General features: G+C 40.3%; 1 long non-coding RNA gene across 1 annotated transcript; it reads left to right on the forward strand.

Moving 5' to 3' along the window:
* On the forward strand, window positions 1-16631 carry LOC140694789 (uncharacterized). Its single transcript, XR_012070427.1, has 2 exons — window positions 1-197; window positions 16339-16631. It is a non-coding gene; the product is annotated as an uncharacterized lncRNA (long non-coding RNA).
* The last annotated feature ends 6849 nt before the right edge of the window (window positions 16632-23480 follow it).

Raw genomic sequence — 23480 nt, forward strand, 5'->3', positions numbered from 1 at the left:
GTACTGAGAGGGTTGAGTACTGCTTTGCCAGCATGATTTTGGGGCAATTTGAGGGCAGATGTCGTGTACCAGCAGTGAGATATTTCCATGCATTTTATTTTCCGGACATCACCAGGGCACATGTGGGGTTTGTGCCTGCATGCTGGAATGCTGCAAGACTCCCTGATCCATCACCGTTATATCCTGGAGCTGCTCTGGTCAGTGAATGATTTTCTGTGGCTTGGAGGTAATGCGGTCTGATGGAGATGTTCAGATGTGCAGTAAATTGCTATTACTTGAAATAAGAGTAACCTAGAAACATTGCTCTAACAATACAGGATGAGGGAGGAGAATTGGTTGAGCTGCTTGCAGTGAGGAGTCTTCTCAGGTGACTCCCACCCCGTGATTCCTGCTAATATCCGCCCCAGCCCTGCACGGTAGTCCTGCCGAAGCAAGCATGCACTTTGCTCAGAAACGCAGTGAATTTCCTTGTGCCTTTGTTGGTTGGCTTTTTTTTTGAAAGCACATCTTGCCCTTTGCTTAAATGCCATCCCTGCTAGTCACCACTTACACTCATTCTTCTGAACCTCGTCCATACATAGCTGTTGAATTGATGAACAGAATGTAGTATCTCCATGTAGTGGAACATTATTCACACGTAAGAGTGAATAAAAATGAAAAAAAAAAGAGGAAAATGAAAAAGGCCACCTGTTTTGGAAAGTCCACCCTGACTGTTCAACCCGCCCTTTTCCCTTTGAAACCCAATCACTTATGCTCCACTCTACTCTTTTTGATAGTACTTACCACCTTCTAATAATCTTTAACGTTTTCCAAAATAAAAAAAAAGAGAGATGCTGATACCACTTCAAAATTGACAAGCCTTGATAACAGCACGTTAAGTGAAAGGAACCAGACACAAACGGCCACATACTGTTGAATTCAGTGATCTGAAATGCCCAGAATAGGCACATGCAGAGGCAGAGAGCAGGTGATGGTTGGAATGGGCTGGGTGGAGGGGGATTAGGGAGTGTCTGCTAGTGAAAGGGGGATTCTTTTGGGGTGATGAAGTGTTCTGGAAATAGATGGTGGTGAGGGCTGCACAACCGTGAGTGTGCAGAAGACTGCTGAGCGCTGTGTCTGGTTGTGCCTGTTGTAGGGCGGCTTTAATTTGTTCTCATCCTGTCATGTCAAGAGTCATCTTGTGCTGTGGCCGTTCTACTCCTGTGAATGTTGAGGGCCAGAGACTTTGTAGAATCATGTTTCATTTTTCCCCCTTGCTGTGTGTAGGCAAAAAAGATTTAAGCCTGAGGAAGTGCTCCATCTGCAGAAATGTCTTTTAGTTTTGCATGGTGTAAAAATCTTGGGAGCTTTTAATCGTTGAGGCCAGTCTGTGGGGGGTAATAGCCCGTGAAGCCTGGGTGAGACCGGGAAGAGCCGCGCTTCCCTCCCGGACACGGGTGGGGATTTCACCCCCGTTTAGGCAGTGAAGGACCCAGACCCGTGAGCGGAGTTGACAGTCGTGAATATTTATGTGTATCCGCTGCTTCATCTTGGATATTAATTTCAAGCTGAGTCAGTTTATGTCGGCAGCCTCATCCTACATCGGTAATTTATAGTATCTGCTCTTTGGGGTGAAGACCTGACAGACTTGATTATTTAACAGTCTCCCTTGAATTGACATCTCAGATACCTTTGTCAAAAGCAAAACAGCAGAAATACAGACGTCCTTTAATGCCGATGTGACCTGGAACTGGTTTAGTCTCTGTGCCTCAGTGGCCTTATCTGCAGGTGGGGAAGATGATAACAGTGCTTCCCTCAGAGGGGCTGGTGAGGGGAGAGTGAGGAGCACAATCGGAGGACTTACACGCGATGCTCATGAATGACCGAATTTAGTGCTGTCAGCCTGGTGAGGCCTCAGGGGCAGAGATGTCAGAACAGAGCAGTCCTAGCCGGAGCTCCATCCGTGATGGGAGCTGTTAAGATCAGTATCACCACTGTGGGTTATCAGGTAGTTTTAAGACTTGGTAATATGAATTCATGAATAATGTTAAAAGACTAGACATCTCAGATCCAGTTTACATAGTTCTCAAGATTTCTTCTGAGAAATGGATGGTTTCTTCCCTATCATAAATCTGAGATGAGTCTCTAAAAAATTCTGTATTCCTCCATCTGTTTGCTTTAATTCTCCATTTCTTAAAAAACAAAGCTTTTAAATGGAGTTAATGGTGACTGAACTGAGGGCCTCATGCATGCTAAGCACATACTTTCCCAAATGAGGTATTATCTCCCCCTTGATTTTTTTTAAACTTTACTTTCTTAGTATTCAGAGGTTAGAGGCCTCTAATTCTTTTTCTGGAGACTTGTCCATGAAACTGTAGATCTATAATTAGTTTACAAATTTGGTTTATTAAAAAAATCAAAAGAATATTCTGCAATCCATCCAAAAGGAAATGCTCATTGACTTAAAATGTTTCTCCTTTAAGGTGATTTCTCCTTTTTGGTCTATCTTAATTTATTAACAGCTATCCTCATCATCATAATGACTAAACTCGCTCTGAGTGGACACCTTCCTAAGGCTAAAATGCTTTCCTCACGTTTTACTTCATAGCAGGTGTTTGCTGGTAGGTATCAGTGTCTCCTTTTTTGCAGCTGAGGGATTATGAGATGGAGCAGCTTGTCCCAAATCACACGCAGCTGGCGGTGGCTAGCTTGGTGCTGGAACCCAGGCTGCATAGGATGCATTCTTAATTGCTCCTCTAATCAGCCTCCCGTTGAGTGGTTACCCGAACACCTGTGACTCCATAAATGGCCGATTAGTGATCTCAGCCTGATGAGGCCTTCAAAATAGAGACACCATTGAGAATGTGAGACAGTGTGGCATAAATTAAAATTGTACAGTTTCACAAATGTTGCATTCTCAGGTAATTATTTAAAAAGTTAATTTTTTTTATTTTAGTGCTCTGTAAACACTAAAAACAAAACATTAAAAATAATTATAGTGCAAAAGAGAAGTGGGCTTTGAAAGTCCAACCACTTCTAATGATGTTACTTGTTTTTCTCTAGTGGCCCTTATTGACAGAAATACTTACAGAGACTGAATAGGTTTTATGTAGCCTTAATAGGGAAGAAAGTTTGTCAGTGAATATTGTAAGTAAAATCTTTACTCTTTTGTTTCCTTTTGATGAAAATATAAGTTGTTTTCATGGCTTAAGTACATTTCCTCATTTGTGAAATTTGAGTAATATCGTTTAAATTGTCTGACTGTGAGAGTTAGACGCCTTGTATACAAAGAACCCAAGAGGTGCTTAATAAAAATGTGCTGTCACAATGAGAGATATTTTAGAAGTATCAACTCTGAATACTGAAGAATGTCACTTATTTCTGATGCATATTCAATATGTATATATATGTTATATTTGAATATGGTTTAAAGTAACAAGGATTCATTTTTTTTAGTGTAGTATGAAGTTCTAATGAAATCTGTATCATTCTACTGAGACAGGGAATAGTTAAATAGCCTTAATCAGATGACCTTGAAGATTATTTACACAGAAAATGTGTTGTTACAACTCAGAATTCATGTTGTCGTGTAACCATCCACTCAGACATTTAAATTCGTGGGATTCTGACCAGATCCATTAAGTTTAGTAAAATCCACATTGATCATTTTCAGGGAATAAGCTTCTCTCTTTTGTGATTAAAGAAAATTTTGATTTTTTTTCCTGCACTCTTAACAGGTTTAAAATATCAAAAGATTGATTTGACATGTCACTTTTTTAATAGAATGAAGCTCATGCTGTTTTATTATGTAAATAAATATTTTTGTATTTCAACAAACTTTTATGATATCCTGGCTCTTTGAGAACTATTTTGCAAGATACTTAGATAACCTACTGTTGGAAAAATACAGACGTGACTTTTATGAATATAGGTCTAGTACAAATCTGTTGGTTTTTGCTACAGTGCAAGACATGAGGCCTAGGAGAGCTTTGCTGCTGATTGCCAGGAGGACAGATTCCATGTCTCAGTTTCCCCTCCTGTAAAATAAAGTGGCTGGACTGTATTCTTTCCTTTTCTAAGATGAGTTTCCATGAGCCTATGTCTTCTGTTTATATTCAGGAGTATTAGCAATATGAGATAAAATACTGAACACCCCAACCTTCCCCAGAAGCAAAGTGCAGTATGTGCTACATAAGCTTCTAGTTATCTGATTCTCGTTTCTGATCCTACAGGCAATTTTTGTGTTGCATGTTTCCCGGCAACCTGGAAGGTCATTTTATCCATAGGTGGCACTGTTGCACCTTCTTACAGTCTTAATTTACCTATTTGTAATAGGAGGTTTAAACAAAGTTATTTTATTTTGATTTCTTTGCTTAATGCTTCAGAATAGCACAATGTCCATTATGTCTGTCTTCCTCGAAAAATTATTCTGCTTATATCTTAGTTTTATTCTGTTATGTCACTGTGAACATTTCAGACTTGTTGTGCAAACAATGGAAAACTTGGACTTTTCTTCCAGTGTTAGAAACCAGTGAGCTGGGATTTTATAAAACAGCTAGAAGCGGCCTCTGGAGCACCTTAAAGCTAAGAAGTGTATTGAGTTCACTGAGTATTGACCCCGCCACTGTGCGTTAATTGGTCGTAGGAGATTTGGTACATATACGAATGTGTGTAGTTTTTTGACTTGGGTTTGCGTGCACGCACTGCCACTGAGCCATGTGAGCCTGAGTCAGTTCGTTTGAGATATTCCCTCGTCTGTGAGACGGGGACATTTGTATCTGCTTTGTAGAATTGTGAGAATTAGAAATCATGTAAAGTGTTTACCTCAGTGGGTATGTCAAGAGGGCTCATAAAGTTTAGCTGCTCTTTGGTGTGAAGTCATCATTTGAGAGTCTTTGGCAATTACTAAGAAACAGGAAAATAAGAAAAGCTGGTTTTATGATGAAAGATATTTGAGGAGGTTCCATAGTTCCTATACCCATAATTTAGCATCAGCAGAGTCAGAACTGTTACACAGTCGCCCTGAACCAACGTTAAGCCACAGAATTATTTGTTACTTTATATATGTTGGGGCCTAAGGAGATCCAATACTTATACACATGTTGTCTCCGGCAGCCAACTGAGAGATGACACAAAATAGTAGACAGGTGATAAATGTCTTCTTTGTTACTGATGAAGCCACGTTCTCCATGAACTTCAGGGCTGTGGGAAATGCGTGCCATGATAATGTGTCCCAGAATTAGAGGTTCACCCTATCTCATGTAGCTCTGGGCCACAGCGAGCCTTCCCTTGAGAGGACCTGCCCCTTCAAGCACAGGGCTTTCCTGCCATGGAGCTGAGCATCCCGGGTGCTTCCCACTGGTGACCAACACTGGAGGGGAAGGAAGGGTTTCAAATACCCTGCTTGTCTCCCCGGACACACACCTCACTCTGTTAGTGTGATGAGTGCTAGGTGTGGGCCAGGGGCCAGAGGTGTGAAGGGAGAAGCACTCTCAATGGCCCAGAGGAGTGGTTAGGAGGCATCACCTCCCTTGGTTTAAACAGGAGGTGGGATGGAACAGAAGGGTGCTCCCCAATAGTTTATAAAAGTAGAAATAAGGATTTTCTTTGGGACTTAGACTAGCCAGGAAACACATAAGATGATTAGAAGGGAGACTTGTAAATCACTTTGATATTAATTTGACATTCGTCGAGCACCAAAAGTGTGCTACATTCTTTTCTGGGAGTTTTACAGAAATGAATCCTTCAATCTTCTCAACAAGCGAGTAAGGAAGGTTTGATTGTTGTCCCAGGTTTACAGTGTGGAAATTGAGGCACACAGAGGGTAAGTAAGTTGACAGAATCACAGAACCAGCAAGTGGCACAGCTGGTAATTAAACCCTGGCTGTCTGGTTTTGAGGCTCCCAGAGATGGGCTTTGGGTGTTTAGATGTATCTGCATCCCAGAATCTCTGTACCTCTGTGCATCAGTTAGCCCAGAAAGGACAGGGAAAGGAGAGTTACACAGGTTCTCATAGTCGTGTCTCGGCCACTGTCCACAGAGAGTGCACCGTGATTGGTGTTAATTGTTTTCCAGGCAGTATATCTGTTCTTATAACAGAAATTTAGTCCATTGAGTTAATCTAGAAACCCTTCCTGTTTTGCTTCTGTCCATGCATGCCATGTGACTGCCTGCCCATGATTGGGAGGTGGAGGAGAAAATGTACTCATGGTTGAACTCTGATATTTCAGTCTGGTTCATAGTTTCACATCTTCTATTACATTAATAAGTTAAGTTTCTGGTTTCCTTTCATCAGTGTGTCATGAGTTTGGTTAATGGGAAACCACTCCAGTAGAGCCCAGGGGTGCTGACGGTATAATTTCTGAGCACGTGTGGCACTTCTACCCATGCAGACCTGGCTGGAGGATTTCCACCATCAGCACTGATTTCCCCCAACTGCAGAGTCCTCTCCCAACCCCGGATGTGAGGCTGGGAGCTCTCTGAGTAAGCCAGTCAGAGGCCAAGGTCACCAATCAGAAAATGATGAAGTACCTGGAAGTGGGCTTAATAGAAGAAAAGGGCTTCCAGGTAGTCCGATGGGCTGTTCGAGTCCGTTTGGTGAAAAGGTGTTACTGTCTGTAGTTCAGCTACTTCTTTGCTCTTGAAATATCTGGATTAGATGAAGGGATCTTAAATAGAAGAAAGGAGTGATTTCAGGTGGTATGTCAACACCGGTGAGAAATGATGGATGACCACCTGTGTGAGGCATAGACAGAGTCTTACAAACTTCATAAAATAACTTTAAAAGATCTTCCATCTGAGTGCACTTCATATGGGGTCAAGTTCATCATTGGTCGTGCTGAGAGGGCAAATAATTGATGATGACAGAAAGGACACGGAGGCATCAAAAAAGTCTCAGTCATGTTCCCTTTTTAAAGGATGCGACACAGTGTAATATATTTGAGCTGGTTTTTCACTGAAAAATTTTTAGTGTTTTCTAGGACTCCCCAGTTCCCCAAGGTTCCATGCAGCTGGGTGTTCCCTCAGAGCAGCTCCGTCAGCGCTTGCCCTGGGCTGACGCGGTGTCACGGGGAGCAGGACGGTCAGCGTCCCCGGCTCCTCCGAGCTCCGTCTCCTCTTCCGCAGCTCTGGGTTTCTCATCCGTGTCTTCTTAGTAGGGTTGCTGAGAATCACACGTGATGGTTGTCAGGTGTGATTTGTGGTTGTCTCTGTGATTGGCATATAGTCAATATTTGATAGAAACACTTGTTTTTTTAGTATAATTGTAGCACCTAGATTGCAGTGGTTTTAAGTCTGCATTTTTTTTATAACTATATTCTTGTTTTTCAATATGCACTTATTTTTATTAATTTTTTTGGAGGTACTGGGGACTGAAGCCAGGACATTGTGCATGCTAAGCAGATGCTCTACAACTAAGTAATACCCACCCTCCTTGTCTGCACTTTAAAATAAATATTGCAATACACAAAATAGCTCTTAAACACCATCATGGGATCTAGTCTCTGTATAGACAGTTGAAAACATATGCTATTTCAATAAGAATAGATGTTGTTGGGACATACATTTCTGAATCTGTTAATGTGCTTAAAAACGATCATAGGTAGTGATAAACACGAATCTTTGATCCAGTACTTCTTAGGGTCCATTTTGCCATCAAGGGAAATTACATTCTACAGAGAAGTCTAATTGGGTCTCTTTGATGTTTGGATGGTTTAGCAGGTGATCTAGGCTTTCAAAAGCTGACAGTTTTGTATTTTAAACTAACTACAAAGTTATCTTCTAGAAGTTGTAAGTACTAAGCTTGTGAAGTGCCCAGTAATCCAGGGGGTATGTGTCTGTGTCTGTGTGAACGTTTTTGTGTGTGATTTCAGGAAGGTAGAAATAACTTCCATATAGACTTCTGATACCTTTCTCCTCCAGTTCATGGTGTAGTCATATATTTACACAAATAAATTGATATTCTTTTGTCATTCGGCATGTTGGGAATAAGAGGTTCTCATACTTGTTTCAGAAGTGTTGGGGATCATGAGCTTAGAAAATGGAAGGAGAAAGAGGCAAGGAGGCACTTCACACTTTGTGCAGGATATGAGAAACTGTAGTTTTCTTTTCTCTTTTCTTCTAAAGCAAACTGGCACTGAATTGTAACCTACTATTTCTCAGAATGGCTTTTCTGATCAGATACAAATGCCTCAGATTTTTCAAGGCAACATGAATGATGAAATCTGTTTCAGCAGTTATCATTAAAAGTAGTTTTATTTTTCAAGTAAAAGCTGTAGACTGTTCTTACTTCCAGCCGTACAAGAAATTCTCATTGATATATGTACATGATCTATGTGCTTAGTTTCTCTGTTTTTTTTTTTTTTTTTTTTACGTGCTGGTTTCATTGTGGTTTGAATGAATGTTTAAAATTTCTGGATTTTGATCTTTAGAACATGCTGATTTATCAGAACTGTTAAAAACCTGATTGTTCTTTGGTCCTTGTTTGGTGGGGCACCCTATTGATTTCTGTTGTCTGTTAAAGAGGGAAATTCTTCCTCTAGCCTGCAGATCATTAAGTGAATGCTTTGCAGTGTGCCTTTAAAATTCTTTGAATGCATTGAGCAAGTTTGTCCAGTGAATTTTTTACTGACTCATAGTAATGACGTTGCATTGATTCTTTGGATTTTCCTCCTCTCCACAAGAATTTGAATTCTCTGTTGCATTTTGTATACGTGTTCTTCAGAGGGGAAGAACTTTTGTTTATTTACAGAGGTGGATTTTCCTATCACCTCTGAATGCCTTCTGTAATTAATACAGCAAATATCTGTTTTTGCAGTGCTTAATTATTTCATAAACTATTTATTGGCTTAAGCAGAAACAATGACAAAGAGTGATAATAAAAAAGTATGAGAAACTTCCTTCCTTTGAAAAATAGAAATGAGGTGGTCAGCCTCACCCATGCTTTGTGCCTGACACACTCTCATGTCATTGTGTATCTTGATTCTTAGATGGAGTTGCTTCAGGTTTGTAGATTATTGTTTGAACACTTTTGTTGAATCCTTTCTTGAGGCTGATGTATCCTGTTGGGTGTGTGGAAAGAGTAGAAGGGAAACAAATTCTTTGTTTTGTTTTCAGGAGGCCTGAGTTGATGAGAAAAGAGTTGAGGGTGGGCTGAAAAACAGAGTGACACTCCCTCTCCTCCCAGCTGAAATTGATAAACAAAAAAATCAATTAAGTGTATCGGTAGTTGACCAACACAAGTTAGTGAGCCCAAACTGTCTAGATATGCCCAAAGGAAAGTACTGAATTCAGCTGCAGAATTATGTGCTTTACCAAGATGAAGCAGCTTAGAGCAATCAGAAAAATCAGTAATATGCTGAAATATAAAAGGAATATTATATTTTTTATTTCTGAAACTTTCCTACGGTAAGTTGTGTAGAGCTAAAATTAAGTTTCAAGCACCAGGAGTTAAGAGTGTGGGTGGTTCTGTATGATCGTTATTCATGGATGTGCCTAGACACTGCTAGAGTGGCTGAAGCTGGCAGGAAAAGACCCACAATAAGGATTTGTCACCCTAAGTTGTCCTCCATAATGGTTCCATGTGGGAGCCCATGATTGGGTTAACAAATTGTAACACACCCCAGTCGCCTTTTGAACTTTAAGAAGAAAAAAATATGCTTTGAAACTGCTTTGCAAGCAAGTGCCTGTGCATCCTCTCTCCAGCCTCCTTGCCTTAAAAAGCAGAGACAATGCTTCTCTTGCATAGTTGAGGTTTTAGATAGCACTCTGCTGGTTGCAAAGCAAGGACCGGGGCCCTAAGGTATAAACGCTGGGCTTGTGTGCTGTTAGATATTCTATTATCCCGAAAACAAGGACCTGGCTGGTCTGGTAGTCTGCTTTGTAATTCACATATCTTAAAATATATCTTGTTCCCCTCACCCCATGACTTCTCTAAAGATACAATAATCCTTTGTACTCATTGTGTATTCTACAATCTCTGCCTCACCCTGTCTTTCCCGGAGTTCCTCCTTACTATCACACAACTGTTAATGAATATTTCCTTTGATTATACACAATAAATATGGGAGAATTTGAGAGGCTCTTGGAGTTGGCTCCCTAATCCCTCTCAATTTCTTGTCTTTTTCCACAAAGTCTGGAGTAATCATTTCCTGTAGGTAAGATTTCTGCCAGCCAGAACCCACAGTTCCAGGTGAGAACGATGCAGGCTTTATATCTCCTACCCGAGGGAGAGAGAGGAGGTAATTGAGATATGCTCCCCTGTGTTCCCTTCCTGCCCCAGGGCCACAGCAGTTCAACTGCAGACTTCTGGCCTCTGGTCTCAGGGCCTCTGTCCCAGGACTGACTGCAGCCTTTTCTTCCCTTGTTAACATATTCTCTGCCTTTCAGAAGTTGGTCTCTTCTTTGCAATTCAAACCTGGCAGATGTGATGGTGGTCAGCGTGCTGGTGGGCAGTAACTTGGGGACTCCCAGGAGCCATGCTGACTCTCCTGTGTCTCTCAATCGGGGTTACAGAACAATCGAGCACCGAAGGAAGCCCATTCACGTGAGGTCAACAGAGCATTTCATCGCTTTCATTTTATTTTTAAATTTTCAGTGGAGAAATTATTTGTAACAAACTGTTCCAGATATTTGTCCGCCTGCTTTCCTCACCACCGTTTCCTTGTTGGCTCTGGTGCTTGTTTGTAGGAGCAGGTTTCTTCTCTGGTCATTTCTAGCAGCTGCGCTTGCCGAAGCCTTGATCTGCATTTGAAGCAGAATGCTTCTCCTTGATGTGAAATTGATTTTCCTATTTCTGAATATTTCGTTTACACTCAGCAACTGTTTGAAGTGAAATGCTCTTGTCCAATTTCGGTTAACTCACATTTGCTGATCTGCTGCTTTCATTCTGAGGGCAGTTTCTTCTTCCTCTAATAAAAATTAGCAATTTGCATTTACTATGGAAGGTACTCGCCTGAGGTGCTTTTTTTCTTAACAGTTTTAATACAATTCACCCATTAAAATGTACAGCAGTTTTTACTCTATGCCCAGAATTGTGCATCCCATTCAATCTTAGAACATTTTCATCCCCTCAACAGGAAGCCCCGTATGCATAAGCAGTCATTCCCATCTTCCCAATCCTCCCCCAGCCCCAAGGATCCACTCTTCTCTCTCTGTGGATTTGCCTGTACTGGACATTTCATGTAAATTGAGTCACTTTATGTAAGTGGAACTGTCTATTGTGACTGACTTCTTTCACACTGAGTAACGTTTTCAATGTCTGTCAAAATTGTGGCCTGTGTCAGTGCTCTATGCTTTGCTATTGCTGAATAATATTCCACTGTATGGCTGGGCCGCACTATTTACCCATTCATCAGGTGATAGGCATTTGGGTTGTTTTTGTTTTTTGGCTGTGATGAGTAGTGTTGCCGTGGATATTCTTTTAGGAGTTTTTATGTGGACATGTTTTCCGTTCTCTTACGTGTGTGCCCAGACAACAGAATTGCTGGGTCATTCAGAAACCAAATGTTCAACTGTCTGAGGACCTGCCAGGCTGTTTTCCAACGTTGCCATGCTGTGTTTCGACCTCACCAGCAAGGGCTGCGTGCTCCGCTTCCGCTGTGTCCTCGTTAGTGCTTGTTATTCTTTTTTTATTATAATCTATTTTTGTGAGTGTGAAGCGGTTTCTCCTAGAGGTTTTGACTTGATTTCCCTTACATCTAATGTTATTGAACATCGTTTCATTTTGCTTATTGGCCATTTGTATATTTTCATTGAAAAATAAATTTTCAGATACTTTATTCACATTTTAATTGAGTTGCCTTTTTATTGTTGAGTTGTAGAGTTGTTTGTTTGTTTTTTTTCATTTGGAGATACAAATTCCTAGTCAGATAAATGATTTTAAAAAAATTTCTCCTGTGTGCTGTTTTTTCACTCTCTGGATGGTGCAGTTTGAAGCAAAATTTTAAATTTTGGTGAACTCCAATTTATCTGTTTTCTTTGTTCCTTGTGATTCTGGGGTATTATTTAAAATCTGAGGTATTTTATTTAAACTTTTATATATAAAATAACTTAATTGTTGGACCGTTCTCGTAAATGGGTGCAGTTGTTGTCACCAGTCTATGGATAGGAGACTCAGATGCAGAAAATTTCACTGAAATATCAGTGTCACAGCTACCCAGTGCTGTGGGAATTCAGACCCTCATGTTTGTCCCCAGCATCTGTGCTCTTCACCAACATGCTCCACTACTGCCTGGAATCGTTAATGAAAACGTCTGTCCTTTTTCGATTTCTTGTTAGTTTGCTTTCTCATTAGGGACCTCATCTCCTTATTTTCATTTCGGATATCAGTGTTGATTTATTTTAGGTCTCATGTAGGCAGAAGCATTGCTATCACTTAACTTCTTTATTACTCACACTCTAGTGATGATTGTTGCTAGTTGACCTAATCAAGTCATGCTTAAGTCTTTCCTGCTCATGACACTAAAAACAGTCATGACTTACAGAATGCTCAAAGAAGAAAGTACTTGATTGATTTTATCTTGATAGCCAATCAAAACAATCAAATAAAAACCAGGTGTCGACACGGCTTATAAGCCCTCCAGAATAGGGTCACTGTCTTCCCTGTGTTTCATTTGTTTGGTCACAGTGTCTGGATAGTGCCTTTCTGTCCAGCAGTTTTGTGAGGATATGGTGCTCGTGAATCATTGTAAGGACAGAATTTTTACAACAGACTGTGTTGTTCATTTCACGAGGGAAAAGATAATATAGAAATTCTGCTCAGATCTATTTTAAAATTAAGCTTGGAATTTTTAAAAGAATTCAAGAAACCATACAAAGATCTTTGTCACTAATTTTAGACCTATTTTAGACACTTTATGGTTACATAGCAGGTTAACTTACCAAGTAGTTTTGACAAGAGGAGTGTAGTATTGATTTTTTGTTTTAGTTGAAATATTCTATTTGGTATAAAGTAATCAGTGCCTATAAATGAACAAATATGTTTGTATTTCTATGCAACATGGAAGCAGGCTTCATATGTTTCTATGTAATATATATGACTGTGTGTTTTAATCTGTCTGTCAGTGTTTTTATAGTTTTTCATCAATGTTGTAACTTTAGAATTCTTCTAAGGAATTCATGCCCGATACTACTGCAGTTTGTACTGTGTATCCTGTCTTATGCATGGGATTCCACTGTCCCCTCAGTGAGGAATTTCCTCTCATATTGAGTTAGTAGCAGAGTTAAAGGAACTGTGATTTCTAGGCCTTTGCTCTCCATGTGTTTCCAGTTGGTTGTTAATCACGAATTTCCCTTTCGTGAGTTTTCATTGTTCAATTAGAATTTTTGAAAATAGCTATTAATATGTTTCACCAGTCTCCCTAGAAACTTGATGTATTTGTGCTTTTCAGTTTTCAATTTATGAAAATTGTAAATGCACACTTGTTTTTAAGTACTCCTTTTTCACTAGGTATGTTTTTACCTCTTTATAGTTAAAATAATTTTTTCCCAATGAATGAATCAGTGTGCATGTTTTAAAAGATACTTTACTTTTTATTTTTCTTATTCTAACAGATATATTCATTGTACACAATTTAGAAAATAAGGATGAACACAGCAATAACTTAAAAATGGCCTCTAATCTCACCTGGAGATACAGTTGTAAGGTTGGAAATTGAGAATTACAAGTCCTCTCACATTGTTCTTGTTTTTCAAGTACGTTTTGGTTACTGAGACCCTCGAATTCCCATATGAATTGTAGCAGCAGCTAGTCAGTTACTGCAGGGGAGCCCGCTGGGATTGTGATCGAGACCACGTTGAGTATACGGATCGCTCTGGGGAGCACTCCCATTCCAAGAGTGCTGTCATCTGATCCATGAATGTGCATGGTGTGTCTGTCCTGGTATTTAGGTCTTCATTAATTTTTTGTCAACAATGCGTAGAGTTTACATAGTATTATTTTACTTTATATTTTTACCTTTATACTGAGTACAATTGTGCAAGTTACCGGGATCAAAATTGTATTATAGCCCCGCCACTTGCTGTCACCATGGACGCTGCGGTCTTTCTTTGCCTTCTGTAAAATCTTGCACAAAATAGGACGTCAGTAACTCTCTCTTGAATGATTGATTATATGATTGCTGGATGATGCTTTAGAGTCCTTGTGATGATGTCTTTTTCCCAGCGTTTCCCCTCTTCTTAACTATGCCCCTTCTCTTCCTTTCCTCCAGCCTGGGTTTCAGCCTGCCTGTGGCATTGATTTTCCCTGTCTGTGGACTCTTCCTTACACTAGTTTATGATAATGTTACATGTGGGCTGTGGAAACTTGTTAGATATCAGGAAAGAGCAAATACATTGCATGCTAGTATTTTTAGACTGTGGTATTCTTTTATAGATTCAAATTAAATCAGGCTGACCCCCTGAGCCATCCCCTGAGCTCTTTTCACCTACCTACAGGTGATACTGCTCTGGTTGCTGCATGCACCCTTCCCCCAGACTTGGTTTTGGAGTTGAGTATGTCACCATCAGTGGAGCACTCTCTTTAAAAGATGAAGAGAACGTTTGCTCCTTCTACCTGGTTCAGGACTTGAATGAGATAAGGTAACAGTTAAAGAATGGAGCCCCACCTTATTCTGACCCCTGCTCTTTCCGTTCCTTTCTCCAGGGGAAAAGTGTACAATTCAAAAAAATAAAGATTGTGAGCTAATTGTATAGACAAAACAACCGATCGTTTATTAAATATCCTTTCATGCCAAAAACAAATGTATTATGCACACAAAAAGCACATGAAGTACAGTAGTACTGTGGTTGCAAATGTGGGTTTGAGTTCGATTCCTGCTCTGGAGTGACCAGTCTTGTGAGATGGAGAACTGGTAGGTCGGCTTATCCTTTCCCGGACTTGTTTTTGGTCCTGTAGAGATGGGGCTCGCTAGGCGTCCCCCTCCCGTAGCAGTGCTGTGGGGTGTAAATGACGCATGTGGGCAGCCCGAGCACAGCTGCTCATTCCTCGTAAGTGCAGGATAGCATAGATTTTCCGGTGACGGCTTATGACCGCACTGTGTAGACACTCAGTGCTCCGAATGGATGCCTTGTGGTTTGGAGATGGGATTCTCAATTCTGTAAATACCCAAGGATTGTGTTATTGGGCCCTGCTGAGTTGAATCTATTCTTTAGAAAGTACATAGTGTAGATATATTTTTCAAGCATGCATGCTTTTTTTTCTTTTATTATTTATAATTCTACCCTCTCATCTCTTGGTGTGACTTTTCATGGAATCCAGGAAACAGTCCTAAGCCACCTGCCTCTTCATACTTCTCTGTGGTGGTCTTCTTCCCTGACTAGAAGACGGTTTTGCATAGGAAATTTTCTTTGTTCCCCTTTTCTTGGAGTCTCTCTGTCTGCCCATCTCTCACCTGTCCATCTGTCCATTTCTCTACCCACTCATTCTTCTGACTTGTTCCAAGAAGCACTTCAGTCAGCTTAAAGAAGAACAGATACCAAGTAAACAGGTGAGAAAATGGGGCCAAGTTCAGACAGTGAATCTAGGAGGTAAGCCTATGTGAGAGTTGCAGGCGTGAGACACAAGCCTCTGCCCTGTGACTGATAAGATCGACAGCAACAGTGTGCCTGAGGCTCCCAGTAGACACAGGGAAGCAGGGTTTGTGTGAGATGCTCACTGGCTGTGAAATAAATAAGTGGTTTAGGAGAAGCTCAGCCTTTCCAGCTACTAAGGCTCAGGAGAATATTTTTAGTGTGTTCCAAAATCAGAGTATTGCTTCTTTTCTTTTTTCAGAGTTCTATGTATAGTTGGTTACATTCTATACCTGGAAATACCTCCAAAACTGCTTCCCACGTGAGTCCCATGGCTCGGGAATGGGGTGGTTCTGCTCATTGACGGGTTTTGGCCAGAAACAGAAAATGACAGTCTCAAAGGAGACTAGGATTTGTCAGTTATGCTTTGTCAGTGTTGTAGATTTCAAAAAATGCTTTCACTATTTCTCTCCATCTGAGGCGGCAGCGTGCTTTCTTACCAGCGTCAGAAGCTCAGGGCCACGGGATGGTGGAGGCTAACTTCACTGACGTCAAGACAGCTAAAGTAGTCACTACTGGCGTGGTGCTTTTAAGTAGTGCAATTCATGTTCTTTAATGGGTTTCAACAGGTTGTTAATTAACTGAGTTAATTAACATTTAATAAATATGATGCTTTTTTGAAAAGACAGTTATAGGCAGAATATAAGTTGTGAACACTTTAAAAACGGTTTCATTACTGAAATTTCAGTAGGGAAGATTCAGTTTATCTCATTTACGCCTCTCTTTAAAAGTAACAAAGAAACAAGACAGAAAAAGCAGAGGATGATTTCTGTCCTTCCTCTCGGCTTGCAGGTGCCCTCACCTCCAGTGGCATCCATCCAGACACCAGCACTGACACTGGCTGTGCTCAGAACTGCCTCAGCCCTGAAGACATTGCTGACAAATAGAAGGGGGCCACGTCCTGTTACAGAGGGTGCTCTCACTTTGTGGGTCCTTATATAACTGTGCGGTGTTATTCAGGATCGCCCGTTCTACATTGTGTGACGCTGCTACGGTGTCTCCTAGTTATTTGTTTCTGTAAGCACTCGTATATTTTTTTCACTGTGTGGTAATACACATATTAAAATGCTTTTTTTAGATGAAAAATAATGTGTATTTAATATTAAAGTCTGAAAAAAGGGAAAAAGGATCTTCCTGATCCCACTACTCAGAGATAATTAGTAACACATTAACATCTACTTTCTGTTCTTTTCATCAGTGTGTATTACCTCTGTCATAAAAACCAGTGAGCAATCTGTGCCTGTTTATTGTGTGGAGACCTCCATTTTCCATTCGGCTTATTACACGTTTTTCTACAATATTCTATCTCCCCTGGCATGATCTTTAATGACCAGTATAGCATTCTGTCTTGTGGAGGCATCGTCCACTTTTCTCCGGACTTAAATAAACCTTTAAATTCCAAGTATACTTAACTGAAATACTGAAAAGAGTACTGTGGTGGTGCCGAAAGGCCCATACATCCCTTCCCATTTTTCCTGAGAGTAAAAACTGCTGACAATGTGGTGTATATATTTCATGAATTTTATGCCTATGTGATATATATCTACACATACATACATACACGTATATGAGAAATCTATGTATATCTGTGTGTATATATGCTTTATTGAAAAATAAGGCCATACTATATGTATTCTGCAGCTCGGTTTATTCACTCAAGTGTATATCATAGACGTCCTCCCACACCAGACCCACCCGGTCCTTTCAGATAGAGTAGTGGTGTCTCCTGATGTGCAGGTTTGCTCTCTTGTGTAAGGACACCTTTCGTGGGAGAGTACTGTGGACAAGGCCTTGGACTACGCCGAAATGCCGGACCCTTAGTGCCCACAGCTCGCCTTGATTTTCCGCATCATTGTCTTGATGGTAGACACATAAGTTTTCTCCATTTTCCACTGTCAGAAAGGATGTTTGACTGGCATCCTTCTCGTACAAACATTCCTGTGATATTGTATGAGTATTCCTTTAGTTAAGGTTTCTGAAAATTTAGTCCCTGGATGTGACAACTGCATACATCACAGGCTCCTTTCAAGTGACTCTAGAAATTCCTTCTCCTGTGGGGAATGAAAAGATGTAGAATAACTTATGTAACCAATTCTCTATCGCTGAATATGATTTCACTTCAGCTTTTCTTCCCACCATTGTAAACAGTGCTGTGTAAATGCTCTGATGAGTACATCTTTTTGAACTGATTTTTTTTCTTAACGAAATGATTCCTAAAAGTGGAGTTCAGTGTGTGTGTACACACGTTTTTCAGAGTTTACATATCCATTGGCATGTCGTCCTCCAAAAAGATCACTCAGTTTGTTCTATGAAAGATGCACACTAGCTAGAATATCTTTTAAAAATATTTGCCAATATGCTGAGAAAAGTGCTTTTTCATTGTTTTAGTTTGCACTTGATGACCAGTGAGGTATTGAGCATTTTTCACTCATTAGCCTTCTGACTTCTAAAAAGTGAATGATTCCTTTTTACTTTTGCACACATTTAAGTGAGGGAGCGTCTTGTTGCTTTGTGACAGCTCTTTGTATGTTATGAAAATTAACCCCTTGTCTTCATCAGCATGTATCACAGAGTTTTTCCTTGTCATTTCTTGCCTTTCATTTTGTTCAGTAGGTATATCTTTGTTGTGGCCCAAAATAATCTTAAGATAGTAAATGTCTACTTTTTGGGTTTTATCCTTGATATTATTCTTAGAAATACTTTCTTATAATGGTATAAATCTCTTCTGTAGTTTTTTAAATCTCTAAGATGGAGATGATAATAGTACTTGTCATAGTGAGGAGAAGTTGAATTAATATGAGCAAAGGGTTCTATTTTCTGTTATTAATACTTTCTGAAATTTACATCACTATCTGTAATTTTTCTTGTGGTCATTATGACAGGAATAGAATTTGTTTTTGCCAGGTGATTCCCTGATCGTCCCAGGACTATTATTGAATTCATACTTTGCTCTTTGATTTGAAATCCCACCTGTACAAAATACTTATATACACTAGAGTCTATTTTTGAGCTCATGGTTTATTTCTATCAATCTTACTTTCTTACTCCAGCGCTATTTCTTAAATATTGTAAAAATTTACATAATATTTGACAGTGTGATTTTTTTTTATTCTTTTTTCCATCCCTAATTTTCTTGGCTAGTATAATGACTTTATTACTCCTGAAGAATTCTAAACTACTATTTTCAAGTTAAAAAAATAGATAAGAGTTTTCATGGGATTTTTTAGTAAGTTTTGAATTATCTTTAGGAGAACGTACATCTTTACAAAACTGCTTTCCTCCATAAAATATGTTGATGTCTCTACATTCACAACTCTTACTTTACCCCTCAGTACAGTCCTGTACTTTCTCCATGTACAACATGGGCATTGTTTTTGAGTTTATTCCAGATTATTGTTGATGTTTTTGTTAATTTTGCAAGTGAGAAGTTTTTGCTCTTATATTCTGTAACTGTTAAAACTGACACTTAGGAAGGCAGATTCGGTTTGTAAACACTCACTTTGTAACTTGTCATTTAAAATTGTAAGTATTAAGTACTTGTTCCAGAATCCTTTCTTTTCTGTTTTTAAAAATTTGTTTCCAAGATTATCAAAATGGTCACAGCTTAGTAGTATAGGTGGGGAGACACATGGAGAGAGGTAATGTGGCTCATGTACAAACTGTGAGCAGTTTTATGGCTGCCTTTATGCTGGAAAAGCCACTGAAGAGGCCAGGTCAGAACAGGGGTGGCTTTGTATGCACTTGAAAGCCAGCTTTCCTGCCTGTATTGTGAAGCCTGTTGGGCGAGGCAGGTAGATGATCAAGGTCGAATGGAGGTTATTGGCTGCACAAAGTGCTGTGTCTGAGAGCTAGGGACCATCGCCATGGGAAATTCTTGGTGCTGGGAACAATGCAGGGGTGCTGGGGAGCCTGTGAGTTAAGGATTTTCGAGCCCTGGGAGTGGGAATATCAGACTCTGCATTCAGATCTGAGTTTGAATTCATCCTCTTTAGTTTACTGGTCCTCTGACTTTTGTCAAGTTATATACACTCTTTCAACTCCTGTTTTCTTGTCTCTCAAAATAGGAGAATTACGGCCTGCTGCTTGAGTGTTTGATCAGGGTAAATAATTTCTGTCTATAAGATGCCATGTACAGTCACAATCTCAGTGAGAAATGGGCTGTCGCCTCTTCTTCTGCAAGTTAGTGCTTGACAAGACATGGGGGAAAGCCAGTCCCTAATTTGTGTGTAATGCAAGTAGGAACAAAATTAATGTCTTGCCTTTCCGTAGCAGTATTCTTACTCCTATGCTTCATTTACATCTTTCCTCCTTTCCTTTCCCCTTTCCCATCCTCCACCAAAAGAGCCTGAGACTCTTTCAGAACACTAGATTCAAATTACTTTAAAGGTTTGCTCATCCTCATGAAATGACAGTAACAGAAAAAAAATCTGTACACATCCCAGAATACATTGTATTTGGTTTACACACATACACGCGCACGCAAATACACACACACACACAATCAGGCTACCTCCCACCTGCAGAGGGAGAAGGACTACTTTTTCTGACTTTTCATTCACTGAGCGTGAGAACAAAGTCTCTTATGCAGACTTTCACCAGGCTTCGTACATGGTGTTTTTAATTGGATTTCTGCTTTGTGGTCATAGATATAGTCTCCTAATAGAAGAGAGAAAGTGAGACATAGACATTCTGCTGAGATATTGGTGTCATCATATTTGAGTTGGAAAGACTTAAGACAGCATGGAGTCGTAACTTTTTATGGGTGAGAATCCATGATGTTGTAACTTGGAGAAGAAACTGGGTCTTCTGCCATCTTGTCCACGCAGGTGAAGAGGCAACTGGGAGGGGATGGCAGGGATCCTTCTTGCTTGAATTCCATGGTCTTGCTAGTTTTCATTGCTCAGCTGCATTTAGTTTATGTCCATGAGGACTCTCATGGGAAGGTCACTCTGTCCTGATATATTGAGTTCCCACTCATATTTCCCAGAGTTTTCTGCTGACCTGATGACACTTTATATAATTGAGACCTAAGAAACTACTGAATATAAAATCCTTATTGTTATCGTTTCCCCTCGACTTCCATAGGAATGGGGTACGGTCTCGGGCTGTCTAAAGCTAGATCTGAACGAAGATAGGATGATAGGCTGTGCTGCTGGACCTTCCCCAGTCAAATGGGATTTCCACCTTAGTTTTTAGAATCAGGCAGATGAGTTCAAATCTTGCCTTTACCAGTTATTATCTTTGTGATGTGGGGGAGAAACAGTTCTTTTTGTGTCCAATTTTCTTTATCTGAAAATAAGTTCAGTATTTATTTTAAGGTTTCTGTTTTAGAATTGAATGAGCTAATTCCCTCATGTATACCTAAAATAGTGATCGTGTGGTTCTATGCTGGTGCCTTAGTAGTTGATTACTAAGGGACTCGGCAGTGAGAATGGGGGTGGGGGACCCCTGGATAATAGAGCTTATATTCCAGAATATGCTTGTAAAAGACTGGATGTGCAGTGGATTTTTCATAAATATCCACTCATTTCCTAATCTGCATTGATTGTGTATATATCTTTATGCTAATATACGAACAATTTTAATTGCATTTTAAATCTTTGTAGTAGTTAGATTATGTAGCTATAAAAAATACGTGAAATAAAATGATTTGACTTGTATTTTCTTTTCAATAAGCAACAAAATAAAATAGAAAAGAAAAAATAAATTTTGAAAGAGTAGAAATAATTTTATTTCTGCGGAATCAATTCCATATAATAGGTTTTTGGTCGTGTTGTTAAACAGCATATAAATTGATAGGCTGTGACATACTGGAAATGAGGAAAAAGTGGAGACATACTACCTCCAGTGCATTCATTTTGTTACCAAGTCCAAACTCGTTCTGCTTGCTGCCTGACAGGCCAATAAATCGGGAGATGAGGTGTTGGAGTAAGGAATAGTGACTTTATTTTAAAAGCTGGCAGACCCAGAAGATGGCATACTGATATCCAGGTGAACTCTCTTCCCCAAGTCAGAATTCAGTCTCCTCTTATAGTAAAAAGTGGCGGGAATGTGGTCAGTTGTTGCAAACTTCTTGCTGTAAAAAATTGTTTGTCCTTGGAATCCTTTGTTCTAGCAGCTGTCCATATGTGTCAAATCATGGTGCCCCCGTAAAACCTCCAAAAAAACAAAGGTTATTCTTTATTTTGCAATTTGCCATCTCTACATAAATGTAGAAGGGCTAACATCCTTCAAAAATAGGCCCTCCTGGATATTTCAGGCTAAAGGCAACTTTCTTTTACAAAAGCTGCAGAGATAGCAAGTCTGAGCCTAGAAAACAGGGTACATGTATAAAGCCAAATGAACACATCTAACATGGAGTCAAATTTATTCTTTTCTATTACAATTTCTTTTTACACCTCATAAATGATTTTAGTAAGAAATATGAGAAATTTTTTTGTTTTTGCTTCTTAATAACGGATCAGTGGGCCAACTACAGTTTTGTGAGCAGGGATGCTGTGCGTGCCTTGGGGTCACAGCAAACTCTTGCTGGGGGTGGTCAACCCTGCAACATGCCTGATGCCCCGTGAGTGTTGGTGAGTGCCCCCTAACCATGGGCTCTCTTCAGGAACCGCCATATGCGCATTGACCTCTGGAGACCTCTTTTCCAGCAGCAGGAAATTGTTTCAGATACTGTGATGGAAAAATCACTTCAGCTGGGGATAATCAGGGAATAAAGGAAGAGGAAAAGGGCTTGGAGTAGAGTAGAAGAGAAGGACAGAAGGTCAGGGAGCCTGGAGGCTTGGAAGCGGGGCCTCGGGAGAGAGAGGGGCAGAGGTGTGGAGGGACTCGGATCCGGAACCAGCTCCTGCAACTTTCCCCGCACCCAAACCTCACAGCTTTTAATTGGGTCGAAGACTGTCTCCGGTCTGGATGTCACCCTGGGCAGAACCTTGAGAATCGAAGGTAAGGGCAGCACTCACGTAGGGGTTCCCTGAGAACTTTGGTCAAGTCCACAGTGCCTTTTCTAGTCATGTGCCTTCACCTGTTCTTTATCTCAGGATCTGAGAAGCAGGAGGAAGGAACTCAGGGAGAGATCCAGGAAGACATCTGACTGTGTTAAAAGACGACAGTAACAGTGACACGGGGAGTGAAGACACTTGAAGCAAAGAAAAATAACTTCACAACTATTGCATCAGAGCTGCAGGTGTGAGAGAGCCTACGCCTGTCTCAGAGTGCAGGGAACAAGAGGAAAGGAATGGTAAAATTAACACTGACAATTGAAATTTTGTTAAATATCCTGCTACTGTTATTTGTATCACTTGAATGTATGCAGGTGTATTTCTATGAGCATTTATAGGTTCACACAACCCCACCAGCCCCTCTTGCTCCCATCGGAGATGGGATTTCTCAAGCACAGTGCCCCTCCTGCTTGTGTGGGCTACTCTGCGTGTCCTCGCCTGGGGCCGGATGCTGCAGGGCACTGAGTCCCCGAGGAAAACCCTGGGAGACATGACAGGAATATCTCTGCTCTTGAATGGGGGCCTCCTTATCCCCTTGCAGTGTAAGATTGCCGGTGACTCAGTTAGAAGCATGCATCCAAGCCGTCCTACAGTGTCATCACCATCTTGAAGCGGTGACGGAATCTTCTTAATTTCTGCAGAATGTGGTTTACAATCACCTTCGACAAGTGAGTGTGTGTCCTCTTACAAGTGGAGGAATTGCTGCCATTTTCCTGGAAATTACTCACCACTTGTCCTTGTGACTTTTCTGTGCTAGGATTCAGTATGGCATGCTAAAAGTTCTGCAGTCAGACCTTGAAATCCTGATGAAGAGGATTATTTACTTCATTTCTTTATATGATATTATTTTACTTTCAAAGTTCAGATTTTTCGGTTCTTGGAGGAATTTTTTGGGGGGTTGGAGAAATAACTTCGCTCTTACCATCTTTATGA

Source organism: Vicugna pacos, unplaced genomic scaffold (assembly GCF_048564905.1).
Source record: "Vicugna pacos unplaced genomic scaffold, VicPac4 scaffold_104, whole genome shotgun sequence".
In the NCBI taxonomy this organism is placed as follows: domain Eukaryota; kingdom Metazoa; phylum Chordata; class Mammalia; order Artiodactyla; family Camelidae; genus Vicugna; species Vicugna pacos.